Here is a 14636-nt window from a genome sequence, read left to right on the forward strand (position 1 = left end):
TTGCTGCCATCTGCTCTCAGCGCCTCCCTTCCCCCACGGCCCGGCCGGCCTGGGCGAGCTACGGCCTTCTTCCGCCGCTTGGTAGGAGATCGGTCAGCTCCCCCACCCTGGCGCGCGCGCACCGTGTCTCTCAGGCTCTGCTTCATAGAGTCAGATCTGGAGGGGGTGGGGTTATCCCTCCCAGGCTCCCTCATCCACTGGCCTTGAGATGTGACGCCTGCGACCTGGAACCCACAGAAGGGCCAGTGTGAGAAGGATTGGAGTAGAGAAGCTAAGGCTTAGAATTGAGCTGCTGAGAGGAGGCACAGTTGAGATCTTGGGACCAGGAGGCTGGCTTTCTGGCACCTGGGGATCAGAGTCGCTGCTCCCTAGGACCTGCTTCTTGGATGTGACCTGAAGACTAATTCTAGATTTTGGGAAGAGATAGAAAACATGCTGGATAGAGTAGTTAGTTCTGCTGATCTTTGGGGGGGGGGGGGGTCGGGGTCAGGGGCGGAATCCTTTCTGTAATAGCCCTGGGAAGGCCGGGGTAGGGCTCTTGAGTCGGCTGAGAGCCAGGCATAAGGTGCTCGCTTATAATCCCAGCATTTATTAAGTGGAGAATGCTCTGCAAATTCAGGCTACAGAGCACGATCCTGTCTCAAAATGCAAACAAAATGCACCATTGAGGTAAGGGTCTGTGACATCTGGGAGCCTTGAGAAAGGAGGACCTGAGCTAGGGATCTGGCTAGGCCAAGACCACACCCATTCTTCATCAACAGCTGTGGCAGTGAAGGTGGGATCTGGACAGAGAAGGTCATAGATATTCAAGAATCGCCTCTGCGGACATCAGGCTTTCTCCTACTCTGGCCCCCTTTTCCCTCTGAAAGGTTTTTTTCATTGGGGTGTCCTATGCTCATGCATGTGACCCCAGAACTAGCAGGGTGCTGGTTGGCAGGAAGGCGGGTAAGAGGCTAGCCTGGGCTATATACCAAGGACTTGTCAAAAACATGTATTTTTAAAGCCCTTGTGCATATGACCTTGCAGGTGCTGAGCCTGCACTGAGCTAGCACCCCCCAGCTTCCCCCAGTTCCCACCCCACCAGCCAGTGCTCCTTGCTTCCTTTAGAAATTCTGCCCACTGGTCACAGGGGTCACATGGAGTTGCAAATGTGCTTCCAACCTAAGATGCAGAGAATATCCTCTGCCTCTCTCTTCCTACTCCCAGAGTTTCCCCAATGAGTCCCTAGCACCAGGCTGGTGGCCTGGGATACCTGGCAGGCATCTTGGTCCTAGAGGAGGTCTTTCTACAGAGGGAGCATGATTTGGGAAGGTTTCTGGAGCCAAAGGGCCCACTGGTCAATTTGAAGGTAATTTCCGCAGGGCAGATGAGAAGTATTCTAGGCAGAAGAGTGCTCCCCAAGACAGGGTCAGGGAGTCCCCTGGCAGGCAGGCATGGGCCTGTGTTGGAGGAGAGGCTGGACGGACATGCCTCTCAGGCCAAGCTAATTAGACCTAATTTGCTATAGCACCTTGAAGTATCTTTTCAGGGAGAGACAGGTAGGAGCTTCCAAAGCCAGGAAGTGAGAGAAAAGGGCCACTGGCTGGAAGGCGGCCCAGGGCCTGGGATATGGTTCAGAGGTGGAGCCCTTGCCTAGAGTGAGCATGCATGGGCTCCTGGGCTTGATCTCCCTTTAAAAATGTTTTAAATAGCCGGGCATGGTGACACACACCTTTAATCCCAGCACTTGGGAGGCAGAGGCAGGTGGATTTCTGAGTTCGAGGCCAGCCTGGTCTACAGAGTGAGTTCCAGGACAGCCAGGGCTACACAGAGAAACCCTGTCTCGAAAAAAAAAAAACAACCAAAAAAAATGTTTTAAATACACCTTTTTACTATTTAGTTTCTCTCTGTGTCTCTCTCTATCTCTTTGTCTCTGCCTGTCTCTGTCTAGTTGGGTTTTTTGTTTGTTTGTTTGTTTGTTTTGAGACAGAGTCTCTCTGTGCTGTCCTTCCTGTCCAGGAACTTTCTGTAGACCAGGCTGGACTCCAGCTCACAGAAATCTGCCTGCCTCTGCCTCCTAAGTGATGGGTTTACAGGTGTGTGCCACCACTACCCAGCCTAGCTTGAGCTTTAAACTTGGGAGACAGTAGGGCCCAGTGGGGTCTACAGTTCATGTTTGGGTAAGATCTCACTGCTCTTAGGAGGCTTCAGCCAATTGAGGCCATTAGCAACATGCCAGGTTCATTTTTCCTGTCCTCCTCCTCCTCCTCCCCCCTCTCCTTCCTCTTCCTTTTCCTCCTCTTCCTCTTTCCTCCTTCTCTCCATCCCCCCCCCCCACCTCTTTAACAAGGTTTCATGTAGCCCATAGTCTTGAACTTACTATGTAGAGGAAGATGACCTTGAACTTTCTGATTCTTTTGCCTCAGTTCCCAGAGACAGGGATTGTAGGTGTACACCATCATGCCTCTCACTGTTTACAAGGAAGTGTGTTTGTATCTGTTGGCTCAGGTTTTTAAACTGTTGGCAATACTTTAATTTTTTTTTTTTTACAGCCTCATCATGAGTCTAAAAATACCATGGCACAAACCTGTGCAGGGACCAGGTTGTACCCATGGCCACAGAGCCCTGGAGAAGTTAGCACACATACTGGAGGAAAGTATGGTTTGAGTAGCAAGCCTGGGCTTCAGGGTGCATACATTCTGAGCAGTGTGGAGCTAGGGCCTGGGAGTCAAAGGTCATGAGGCCAGTTGCAATTATCCAGGCTGCGGAGTTGCAGTGGGAATAAAAGCAGCTGACCTGGAGAGGAGAGAAGACCCCCTGGGCTCAGGGTAGGGGTCTTTGGAAATTAGCTCTCTTTGGAAGGCTGCAGGCTATCCCTTTGACCTCTTAAAGAGTTTGAACACACACACAAACACACACACACACACACACACACACACACACACACACACACACCATACCCCATCTAGTGAGTGGAAGTCTGTTTTGGGGGGAGGGGTAACCCTCTGAAAATCCAAAGACTGTGCTCAGGCAGGCCACATCTTAGAGCTGGGTAAGACATTCCAAAGGGCCTGAAGAAGGAGTGTGGTAGTCCTGGGGGAGGGGCTCAGAGATCCGGCCCGGCCTTTAGGAAGACCCCAACCAGCCGTAATGGGAACCACACGTGGGACAAGCCTGGAATCCTGGATCGCCTGTGACGTTTGGCTTTGGAATCGGACACTTGGTTGAGGTCACTCCTGACCTGCTGAGCTCTGAGGCCTCCCAGCCCCAGCTCCCTTCCTAATGGCTAATGGCTGCCAGACACCGAGTTCTGCACCCAGCCCTGGGGCCTGCCTGCTTCCGGGACAGGGGATGGTTCTTGGGTACTCTTTCCTGTTGCGGAGCACTGAAGTCCTGAGGAGTACAAGTTTTCAGATGAGTTTTTGGTTTCCTGCTGGGCCAATATTAGATGGGCTTAGATGTGATGGAACAGAAAGGCAGAGGCAGGCAGCTCTCTATAAGTCTACACAGTGAGTTCTAGGCCAGCTAGAGCTACATGGAGAGATGCTATCTTCCCAAAAAGTGTCTTCCTGGGTTCTTCAAGAACTGTGGTCCATGAGCTTCACACTTGCCCCGGAGCTTTGCAGAGGTTTCTCCCCAGTGCCTGAGGGACTCTCTGTCATTCCCGCAGGCTTAGCCTTCCCGCTGTGTCCCCCTTCAAGCCCCAGGAACGGGAAAAGCTGAACTGAAAGGGAAGAGGTCTGTGAGCAGGTGCTTTGCTTCCAAAGAATCTCGAGGAAACAAGAGGGCATGGGTCCCTCCTAGCAGATATCCTGACACTTTTTTTTTCTCTCTCTCCTAACACCCTTTGGTGTTCATGCTGGGAGTCTCAGTAAAGCCCAGAAGCCTAGGACACTCCTGTTCCTGAGCAGATGCACAAGCTTTGGGTCTCTGCTAACATTGCTTCTGCTGGACTCTCTATAGCCCTGTGACTACAGTGTGGGTGTGTGCATGAGATGAGTGTACTCTGCTTTCTAGCATCCTACCCCTCACCCCTCCCTCCAACTCCCCACCCCCATCCCACCTCACCCCTTGGACCCCTGCTTTAGAACTTCTAGGCCTCCTGCTCAGTATCAGAAGCTGGAGGGCTGCATTCCTGGGCTAAGGGCAGGAGGAGGAGCCCTCCTTCCTTTCAGCACACACTCATCCTGCAGTGCAGATGCTCTGCCTTTGAGCCCTGACGTCAGCCAGTGCCTGGACAGTGCGTGGCACCTGGAGGCTCTGCTAAGGAGGAAAGCTCTGGGAGTTTGCCTGTTGGCTTTTGAGACAGGGTCTTAAAGTCCAGGCTGGCCTGGAACGCTGGGATCCAGATACTGTTCATTCCAGCTCCAGGCTGGACAACCCTCTGCTTTTTTGTTCGTTTCTTTTTAAGGATTTATTTTACTTTTAATTCCTTTCTCTCCCTCTTTCTGTCTTCTCTCTCTCTCTCTCTCTCTCTCTGTGTGTGTGTGTGTGTTATCACCCATCCCCTGGAACTGGAGTACAGGTAACTGTGTGACCCAACCCACTAGGGTATTGGGAACCAAATTTAAGGTCTTCTGCACGAGTGGTCAGTACTTGCTTGTAACCCCCCAGCCATCTCTCTAGTCCCTGGACAAGCATCTGTATCTGGAGCTAGTTCATTCCTAGATGGAACTGAAGGAACCCAAGGTCCCAGCACTCTTCACAGTTTGGAGAGGGGGTCCCCCTGGGGCGAGGTGACCAAGCACGCACGCAAAGACCACAGAGCAGGTTCTGGGGGCCTGCTTGACTTATCTCTACACTCCCTTAGCGTCTTGGTCTCAGAGTCCTTCAGAGATGGCTCCGAGGCTTCCGGAGAGGAATCTGCCGGCTGGAACAGACTAGAAACCAGGCTGCAGTTGCAGGCAGGTAAACGAGTGTGGGCGCATCGGCCCTAGAAGTAGGCTGCAGCTCCAGGTAGTCCCTCTTCATCCAACCCATCCCCCCCGAGCCTGGTTTCGGGAAGCTCTCCCAATGAATATTTAATAGCTAGTGCTGGGCCTGATTGAATTTTAATGTGGGCGACCCGAGCCCTGGAGCCCAAGTCCAGGCAATTAGTCAGGAGCCATTAACGATGACTGAGCTGATTTATCGGCCAGACAAGGCCGGGGCTGGGGGTGGGTGGGTAGGGAAGCTCAGGCCTCCAACAGCCCAGGATTGGGCCACAAGGTCTTCGGTACCAGCCAATCCCCACAGACATCTCGGCCTGCTTTGCATTTTATCTGCATAGCATCTCCAGAGGGTAGACCTCACTGGCGTCCTGTGGGGGAGGCGGCGGGTGGCTGGGGCTAGACCCAATCTGGGTCATTCCCTGATCTGCCGATTGTGGCCACTCGAGAAAAACTAAAATGAAACAAACACAAAACACTATTACACATGGGACTCCATCCAACCATCCCGCGGTTCCGGGGACCTCCTCTCTACCCTAGTTGGATCTAGGTAGGAGAAAATTACAAAAATGATGCTGGTCTAGGGCCAGCCAGGACCTGGGCAGAGCTGAAATCCTGGTCTCAACAAAGGAAAGGACTCTGCTCGTAAAAGGCTCTGTGTTGAACCCTCATTCCGTTCCAGGCACTGGCTTCCCTCCTTTCTGCCTCCGCCCGCCCTCCGCTTCTGCACTGCTGGGGGATGGGAGTGTGGGTTTCAGGGTGCTCCGCAGTGCTTAGAAAGCCAGGGATAAAGGCACCGAGCTCTTGGAAGAGAAGGCCCTCCCTCCTCCCTTTTCGTACCCTCCTCTCTCCCTCATCCCCCTCGACCTGGGTGAATGAGCTGGGATTCAGCCTGGAGTGCTCTATTGAACTATGCCCGACCTCTTAAAGCGTAGGTCAAGGATTTAGCTGGCCTGTCTGCTGCCACTCTGGCAGGTGGCCTCCTCCTCACTCCCCCAACCCCCATCAAGGCCGTCTGCAATGAGTGGGCATGTGGTGAGAGAGGGTAGCCTTTCCATCGTGAGGCCAGTAGCCTTATGGTGCAGGTCTCAGCTGAACTGGGCTGGGAGAGCCTGAAATCCAACTGTGAAGGGAATGTGGAGTTGATAGGTCACCCAGACCTTGGCAGTCAGGGAAAGCTTCCTGGAAGAAGTAGGGCAGAGTAGGTACTGGAAGGAAGGGAGGGACAAGGAGAGGAAATCCTCTTCAGTCACTATACTGCCACAAACAGGATACAGCAAGGGGAAGCTCAGAAAACCTGCTGCAGCAGATCAGCATGAGGCTGCTGCAAAGGCAGAGGAGGGTCTTACTCCCGTTTGATGAGCACCTACTGTGTGCCAGACATGACACTAGACAGTTGGGTGCATTGATCATGCGAACCCGTCCAACCCGCGTTGCTCCACACATTGGGGTGGCCTTGCAACCCCAAGAGGTGCCTAGGGAAGACAAGGGTGGCCACAGGATGGGGAGACCATACCTGGCTCTACCCTTTGGTCCATAGTATCTGTGATTCTGAAACTCCTGAGGGATGAGGGACAAGTGCCTGGCTGTCCACCCTTACCTCTGGTGACCGAGTTGAGTCAAGTTGACCCGTGGGCAGCAGAGCTGATGAGCTTCTGTTCCTGCCCTCGCCTGTGGAGGCTTCACATCTCAACTTTCCTCCTTCAGGTTGGGTCTGGTGGCGGAGGCCTGGCAAGCCTGTTCAGGATCGCTGAAATGTTTCTCTAGCTCTCAGAGTTGCTTCCAGATGGACTGGTCGCAGAGACCCAGATACAAGAGTCCTCCTCACACTGGATCTGGAAAGCCTCGGTCCCAGGCTCGCCTCCTTGCCTACCCTGCAGCATCTTCCATGGCTCAGAACTCACAGAGATTCACCTGCCTTTGCCTCGCAAGACATCACAATTGCTAGCTAGCGTTAAAGACTCATGCCACCAAGACCTAACTTCTTAAAAATGGTTTATTGAGTGAATTTGTTACCAAACAAGAAGACCTGGGCAGAGGCTGCTGCCTAACTCAGGGGTTTAACAGTGTTGCCATGAACCTGCCAAGAGCCTTTGTTTGTTTCTTGTGTTCTTATGTGAGGTGAGGTGGTACAGCAGCCACTCAGGAGGCTGAGACAGGAGGACTCACATTAGCTCTCTCCCTGCCCCCTTCACTGTTTTTTTTAAAATGTCATGTTTTGTTCTGTATATAAATGTGTGTTGTGTGTGTGTGCGTGTATGTGTGTGAGAGTGTGTGAGTGTATATGAGTGTAAGTGTATGTGTGCGATGTGAGTGTATGTGCATGAGTGTGTGTATGAGAGAGTGTGTGCATGTATGTGTGTGAGAGTGTAAGTGTGTGAGTGTGTGAGTGTATGTGAGTGTGATTGTGTGTGAGTATGTGCATGAGTGTGTGTGTGTGTGTACAGAGTGTGTACAATCTTGAATTGTTGTTCCTCAGCTGACATCCACCTTTTCTAGGTTTTAAAAGATGTATTTGTTTACATAATTTTATGTCTATGGGTATTTTATCTGCATGTATATCTGCACACCAGAAAACTGCATCAGACCGGTGTGAGCTGCCATGTAGGTGCAGGGAACTGAACTCAGGACCTTCAGAAGAGCAGCGAGTGCTCCTAACCACTGAGCACTCTCTCTCCAGGCCCCCTTTTGAGACAGGGTATCTCACTGGTCCAGAGCTCAGCAGGTAGGCTAGGCTGCTGGCCACTGAGCCCTGAAGGACGCTATGGTTTTTCTCCCCCACAGCATCGAGATCACAAGTGTGCAGCCATTCTTGGTGTTTAGCTGTGTTCTAATGGCTAATGCAGGTTCTTATGCTTATAAGGCAAGGCCTTCCTGATCTCTCTCTCTCTCTCTCTCTCTCTCTCTCTCTCTCTCTCTCTCTCTCTCTCTCTCCCTCTCTCCCTCTCTCCCTCTCTCTTCCCTCATCATGGACTTTATAAAAATAATTTACATGGTGTACAAAACACGGACTGAGAAAATAATGGATTTTTCAAATTTGTGCCTGGTGAGCCAACTGTAACCATCAAGAAGTAGAGCTGACCTCAGGAAGTTCTCTGTGTTCACAGTGTTTGGTCTCTTCCTTGCTCTCATCATAGGTAACTGCTGGCCTCTTCTCTGTTCCTCTAGGGGCCTTTGTGTGTTCTTTCTATTACAGGATGGTATTGGATGCCATGTTTTGTGCCTGTCTCTCTGGGTCCAGACACTGGCTTGAGGTTCCTCTGCTCTTTCGAGTCCATTTTGATCCACGGAGGATTCCATCCCGGGACTCTCCCGCCGCATTCTCTACCACCCTTTCCATGTTGGTTTTTGCTGTGTCTCTGACTGGCATCTCTGAAACTCACGTGGTAGATGCTGCAGTTTCAGACATCTCAGGAAGGTAGCAGCGTTCAGAGAGCAGGAGAAGCAGAAGTTCCCTCTGGCCTGAGAAGATCACCAAAGGTTTTCCAAAGAACTTCCTCTGTGTGTCTCAGGCCCAAAGCATACCTCGGGTTCCCCTGTGGGCCAGATACTAGCAGAGATTGGATTTCATGGAGGTGCCTCAGAGAGATTAACATTTATCTAAGGTGGGGTAGGGACCCAGCTTCCACTAAAGAACATGGTGGCCAGGGTTTGAAGCAGATCAGGAGAGAGGAGGCAGACCCAGGGTAACTGCTCGGTGACTTACCCTCATCATGGAAGGTTCTCTTTGAGGAGTGGAGACTGTGTTTTCTTTCCAGGAGCGATGGCCACACATTGCTATTACTGCTGGTCATCCTAGCCCTCCAGAGAGGACAGTGAAGGACAGACAAGGTGGACTCCTGCATACAGTCTCCTCTTTTGTGCCTTAACGAATGGAAATGTGTGCTGTCGAGATGGTTGGGTGTGTAAGACGGCTCAGCACTTGCTGTCAAGCCTGGTGACCTGAGTTCTGACTCCAGAATCCATGTGTGATGGTAGGGGGAAGCTGACTCCAAATGTTGTCCTTCTACTCCACAGGCATGAGCACCACACACACACACACACACACACGAGGCATGCACATTTCCAAAGGCACAAGCACACATACATACACACACACACACACACACACACACACTCACACACAGGAGGCATGCACACTTCCACAGGCATGAACACACTCACACACACGAGGCATGCACACTTCCACAGGCATGAACACCCCCCCACACACACACACATACACACACACACACAAGGCATGCACACTTCCAAAGGCACAAGCACACATACACACACATACTCACACACACGAGGCATGCACACTTCCACAGGCATGAACACCCCCCCACACATACACACACACACACACACACACACACACACACACACACACAAGGCATGCACACTTCCATAGGCATGAACACCCCCCACACACACAAGGCATGCACACTTCCAAAGGCACAAGCACACATACACACACACACACACACACACACACACACACACGAGGCATGCACACTTCCATAGGCATGAACACCACCCCCACACACATACACACACACACACACACACACACAAGGCATGCATACTTCCAAAGGCACAAGCACACATACACACACACACTCACACACAAGAGGCATGCACACTTCCACAGGCATGAACACCCCCCCACACACACATACACACACACACACAAGGCATGCACACTTCCAAAGCCACAAGCACACATACACACACACACGAGGCATGCACACTTCCACAGGCATGAACACACTCACACACACGAGGCATGCACACTTCCACAGGCATGAACACCCCCCCACACACACAAGGCATGCACACTTCCAAAGGCACAAGCACACACACACACACACACACACACACACACGGCATGCACACTTCCAAAGGCACAAGCACACATACATACATACACACACACATACACACACACACTCACACACACAAGGCATGCACACTTCCAAAGGCACAAGCACACACACACAAGGCATGCACACTTCCAAAGGCACAAGCACACACACACACTCACACACACGAGGCATGCACACTTCCACAGGCATGAACACACACACACACATACACACACACACACAAGGCATGAACACTTCCAAAGGCACAAGCACACATACATACATACACACACACACTTTCACACACACGAGGTATGCACACTTCTGAAGGCACAAGCACACACACACACACACACACACACACAAGGCATGCACACTTCCAAAGGCACAAGCACACACACACACACACACACACACACACATGACATGCACACTGCCACAGACATGAGTACCCCCCCTCATGAGGCATGCACACTAAATGTAGGAGAAGGAGCCGGTGGCTGCAAGCCATGCCACAGGATAGCAGAGCTGTTAGGAGAGTGGCCCCTGGGGAGGGGCAGCCTTTGCTCCTTCCATTTTCCCCACTTTGGGTGATAACATAGATCTGCAGCTCCAACAGGTCCTTCGGAACGTAGATTTGAGAGTTAAATCATGTGATGGCAGCTCCTGGGTGCTGGTGGGGTTCCCATACCAACACTTCCACCTCCAGATTTCTTTTGTGTAAGAAAGAATTTAAAGCATCGCCCAAGTCAGCTAACACAGCGAAGTGAACCTAACTCAAGGAGATGCTGGGGTTTTCTTGGAAAGAATTGTGGATACACACATCATGAGCAGAACTACCCCAGCCACGTTGTGATGGTTACAGTTTGCATGTGACGTATACCCCCAAAGGCTCGTGTGTTGACGGCCTGGACCTAGCTGGTGGCAGTTCTGAGAGGTGACTGAATCATAGGACCCTGACCATAGCTGAAGAGGTTTTACAAAGTAGAGGAAACAGGTCACTGGGGATGTGCCCTGTCCCTGGCCTCCTCCTGACCCTGACTTCCTGTGAAGTAAGCTTCAGCACACACAGTCATGGTTTTCCTCTCTGTAACTCACCTAGAAACGACCCAGCCGAGTTACCATAGCTGAGTTACCACGGAGGCTCTGAAATGAGGAACCCAAATGAATCTTTCTTCCTCTCAATCATTTGTCTCTTGAGATTTTGTCATGATGATAAAAATTGGCTAGCACAGTGACCCTCAGGGGAACCACCCAGAGACGGTGTCAGAACACAAAGATAGACCTGGGAGCCCGGATGCTCCAGGCTTCTGGGACAAGCCATCTCACCAACTCTCAGCTTTACATTCCAGCACATGTTTTTCTTTATTTGTTCTAAGACAAGGTCTTATTCTACAGCCAAAGCTAGCTTGGAACTCCTTTGTTGCCTAGCCTGTCAGCAAACTTGTGGCAATCCTCCTGCATCAGCCCTCTGTGTCCTGTGGTGTGGGCGACCACACCTGGTTTCCTTTTAGCACTTTAAAAATCATCTTATATTCAGTGTCATCTTAATATGTCATCTAGACAACCCCATGAGTCAGCGACCCTTCCTGTATGTGTGAACTTGGTGGCTGTGCTGGCTAGTCTTCTGTCAACTTGACACAAGCTGGAATTATCAGAGAGAAGGGAATGCCAATTGAGAATACGTCTCCATAGGGTCCAAATGTGGGGCTTTTTCTTAATTAGTGATTTAGGTGGGAGGGACCAGCCTTTTCCCTGGGTTCCGGGTTCTACAAACAAATGAATAAATACATAAATAAAATAAAATAAAATAAAATAAAATAAAATAAAATAAAAAGAAAGCAGGCTGAGCAAGCCATTACAAGTAACCCGTAAGCAGCATCGCTCCATGGCCTCTGCATTGGCTCCTGCCTCCATGTTCCTGCCCTCTGTGTGTTCCTGTCTGGACCTCCTTTGGTGATGACTAGTGCTGTAGAAGTATAAGCCAAGAACCCCTAGCCTTTCCAGCTTGCTTTTTGGTTATGGTGGTTTGTTGCGGCAATCAAACCCCTCAGACTTTCCTGGCGTTCCTGGTGTCTCAAAGGACAGTTACTAACTGTAATGTCTTAGTCCTGACTCAGCATCAACCTTTTGAACGGGGCCAGGATTTCCATCATGAGGAAACAGGTCTGTAGAAACTGTGAGAACCTCAGGCACCCAGCCAGTGCCAACCGGGAACTGAGGTCTGCCACCAGCCACAGGAATGACCTTGGAGATTCTCCAGCACCGGGCAGGACAACTTGTGTACAGTTTCACAAAGAGGCCATGACGAGCCAGAACCAGGCAGTTAAGACTCCTGTGCTCCTGCCCCTTAGAGAATAAAATGTTTGCTGTCGAAAACTGTTTAAGTTCGGGACAACTTTTTATCCAGCAATGGGCAGTTTATATCATAACAGTGCACTTCGGAGATGTCCGATCACAAATTTCATCCGTCTTCTCGAGGGTTCAGGGGGATCTGCACAAAAGGCAGGCGCCCGCAGTACAGAGTTTAAAAACGATTCCAGGAACCAGACTCTGAACATGAGAAAGCTTTTTCCTCTAACTTAATTCTTTTTGGTTTGGGGAGACGAAGCTCAGAGCAGCACTCACTAAGCACAAGAGAGAACGGCTCCTGTCCTGAATGGGATACAGTTTTAAGAGAACTTTTATTTTATCCACATCCTCCGTGTTATAGGCGAGCTAAAGTGACTGATGTCAGAGATGTATTTGCAAGCCTGACCTGGTGGCACAGGACTGCAATCCCTGCTGTGTGGGGCACTGGAGCAGGACAGTCACAAGTTCGTCCTGGGCTAGTGTGAGCTCAGGGTCTGCACAGCACAGTAACGCCCTGCCTCAAAGAGGGAAAAAAAAAGAAGAGGCAGGAGGCTGGAGAGCTGGTTCAGTTCTTATGAGGCACTGGGTTCAAAGCCCAGCATCTCCATGGTGGCTCACAGCTGTCTGAAATCCCAATTCCAAGGGATTAGAGAACCCTCTTCTGACCTGCCCAGGCACATTGTGAATGTGGTATACAGAGTATAATAAGGCAAAACACCTAGGTGCACGTGCACACACACACACACACACACACACACACACACACACACAAGGGCAGCTGAACTGGCTCAGTGGGTAAAGGTGATTGCTGCTAAGCCTGATAACTTGAGTTGGACTCCCAGGGCTTACTCTGCAGGGAAGAACAGACTCTCAAAATTTACCCTCTGAACTAAGCCATGAACCCATTCAAATAAATAAATAAATAAATAAATAAATAAATAAATAAATAAATAAATAAATGTTTTACAAAGTGAGGAGCCTGTTTTCAAATGCACTTATGGATGGAGCTGAAGGGGGCTGGGCTGGAGAGAGAGCTCACTGGCAAGGCAGCTCACAGGGTCCAGCAATGGGTGTTTGCATTTATTTTTAAAAGTCTTTTCAATAAGCAATATGGAATCTTAGTCAGTTTAATTGGCTTTCCTTTCCAATAGATATAAAGTAGTCATGCAGGGCTGGGGAGATGGCTCAGCGGTTCAGAGCACTGACTACTCTTCCAGAGGTCCTGAGTTCAATTCCCAGCAACTACACGGAGGCTCACAACCATCTGTAATGGGATCCGATGCCCTCTTCTGGGGTGTCTGAAGACAGTGACAGTGTACTTATATAAAATAAATAAATACATATTTTAAAACTATATTTATTAAAAAATTAGGTAGTTGTGCTTTTTTTTTTTCTTCAGCAGTGGCACCTAATGGGATGAATTCTGGTCACGTGTTTGTTTTATGGGCTAGGCCACTAAGAAGGGGTTGCTGGAACTTGGTGTAGTTTTAAGCCAGGGCCCTGTAGAAACTAGGTGACTGAAGGAAAATGGAAAAAAGGAGGATAGGCATGTGTGAGGGACACATAAGGTTGGTGGCAAATAGCTCAAAAATATTTACATATCCACACTGACCACTGTCCGAATTATTCTCTCTCTCTCTCTCTCTTTCTCTCTCTCTCTCTCTCTCTCTCTCTCTCTCTCTCTCTCTCTCTGTGCATGTGTGTAAGTGAGGGGAGAGGAGCACGTCCTGGGGATTGAGCTTGCAGATTCTCTCATGCTAGGCAAGAGGCCGTATGTATTCCTAGGTATTTCCATGCCCTGGCTGCCTTGGAAACACCTGCATTTCTCAAACAAAAATAAGATGAGATCTGACAATGTTTCTGTTTCAACTTTTATTTGCCCTCAAATCTTTTTTTTTGGGGGGGGTTGCAGAGTAACGGCAGCTTTCCTGCAAACAGAAGGGGATCTAGAGACCTGCAGAGAGGACCTTTCCCATGCCCACCAGGTGCCTGTTAGCACCCTGCCCCGAGGTGGGGGAGGTAAATGTTGCTCTGAGCAGGAGGAGTGGGGTGGAATTACTTTGGGCGAAAAGGTGATCAGGCGACACAGCCTTTAGCCAGCCAATGAGAAGGCAGGGGGAGAAGTGTCTGTCAAGAAACCGTATTAAGTTCACGGGTCCAGAAGACCAGTATTTGGGCGATTGGTCTGATTCCAAAGCGGGTTGAGGTGGCAATCTGCATCGCGTTTGTACAGTCAGTTAATTAGCGGTGGCCTTCTGAGGGGGCTGGGCTGCCCCTGTCGCGCGTTGGTGGTGATCGCTCAGCTGCCACCTCACTCCCAGCGCTGAACAACCCACTTCCTGTTTTGAGAACTGGTGCAACTTGACCCAGGGCTCAGTGAAGGTATGTTCCTGAAACCACCTTCATGCAGCACACCTTCACGCTCTGACTCCCTGCTGGCTAGGCCAGGGCCACTGTCCTCTTGGGCAGTTCTCCCGGTCTCTGCGAGGTGTAGGCCTCGAGGGACATCTCACATTCCAAGGCCAGT

This window comes from Mus caroli, unplaced genomic scaffold (genome assembly GCF_978045245.1).
Source record: "Mus caroli unplaced genomic scaffold, Mus_caroli_1 scaffold_16, whole genome shotgun sequence".
Lineage (NCBI taxonomy): Eukaryota > Metazoa > Chordata > Mammalia > Rodentia > Muridae > Mus > Mus caroli.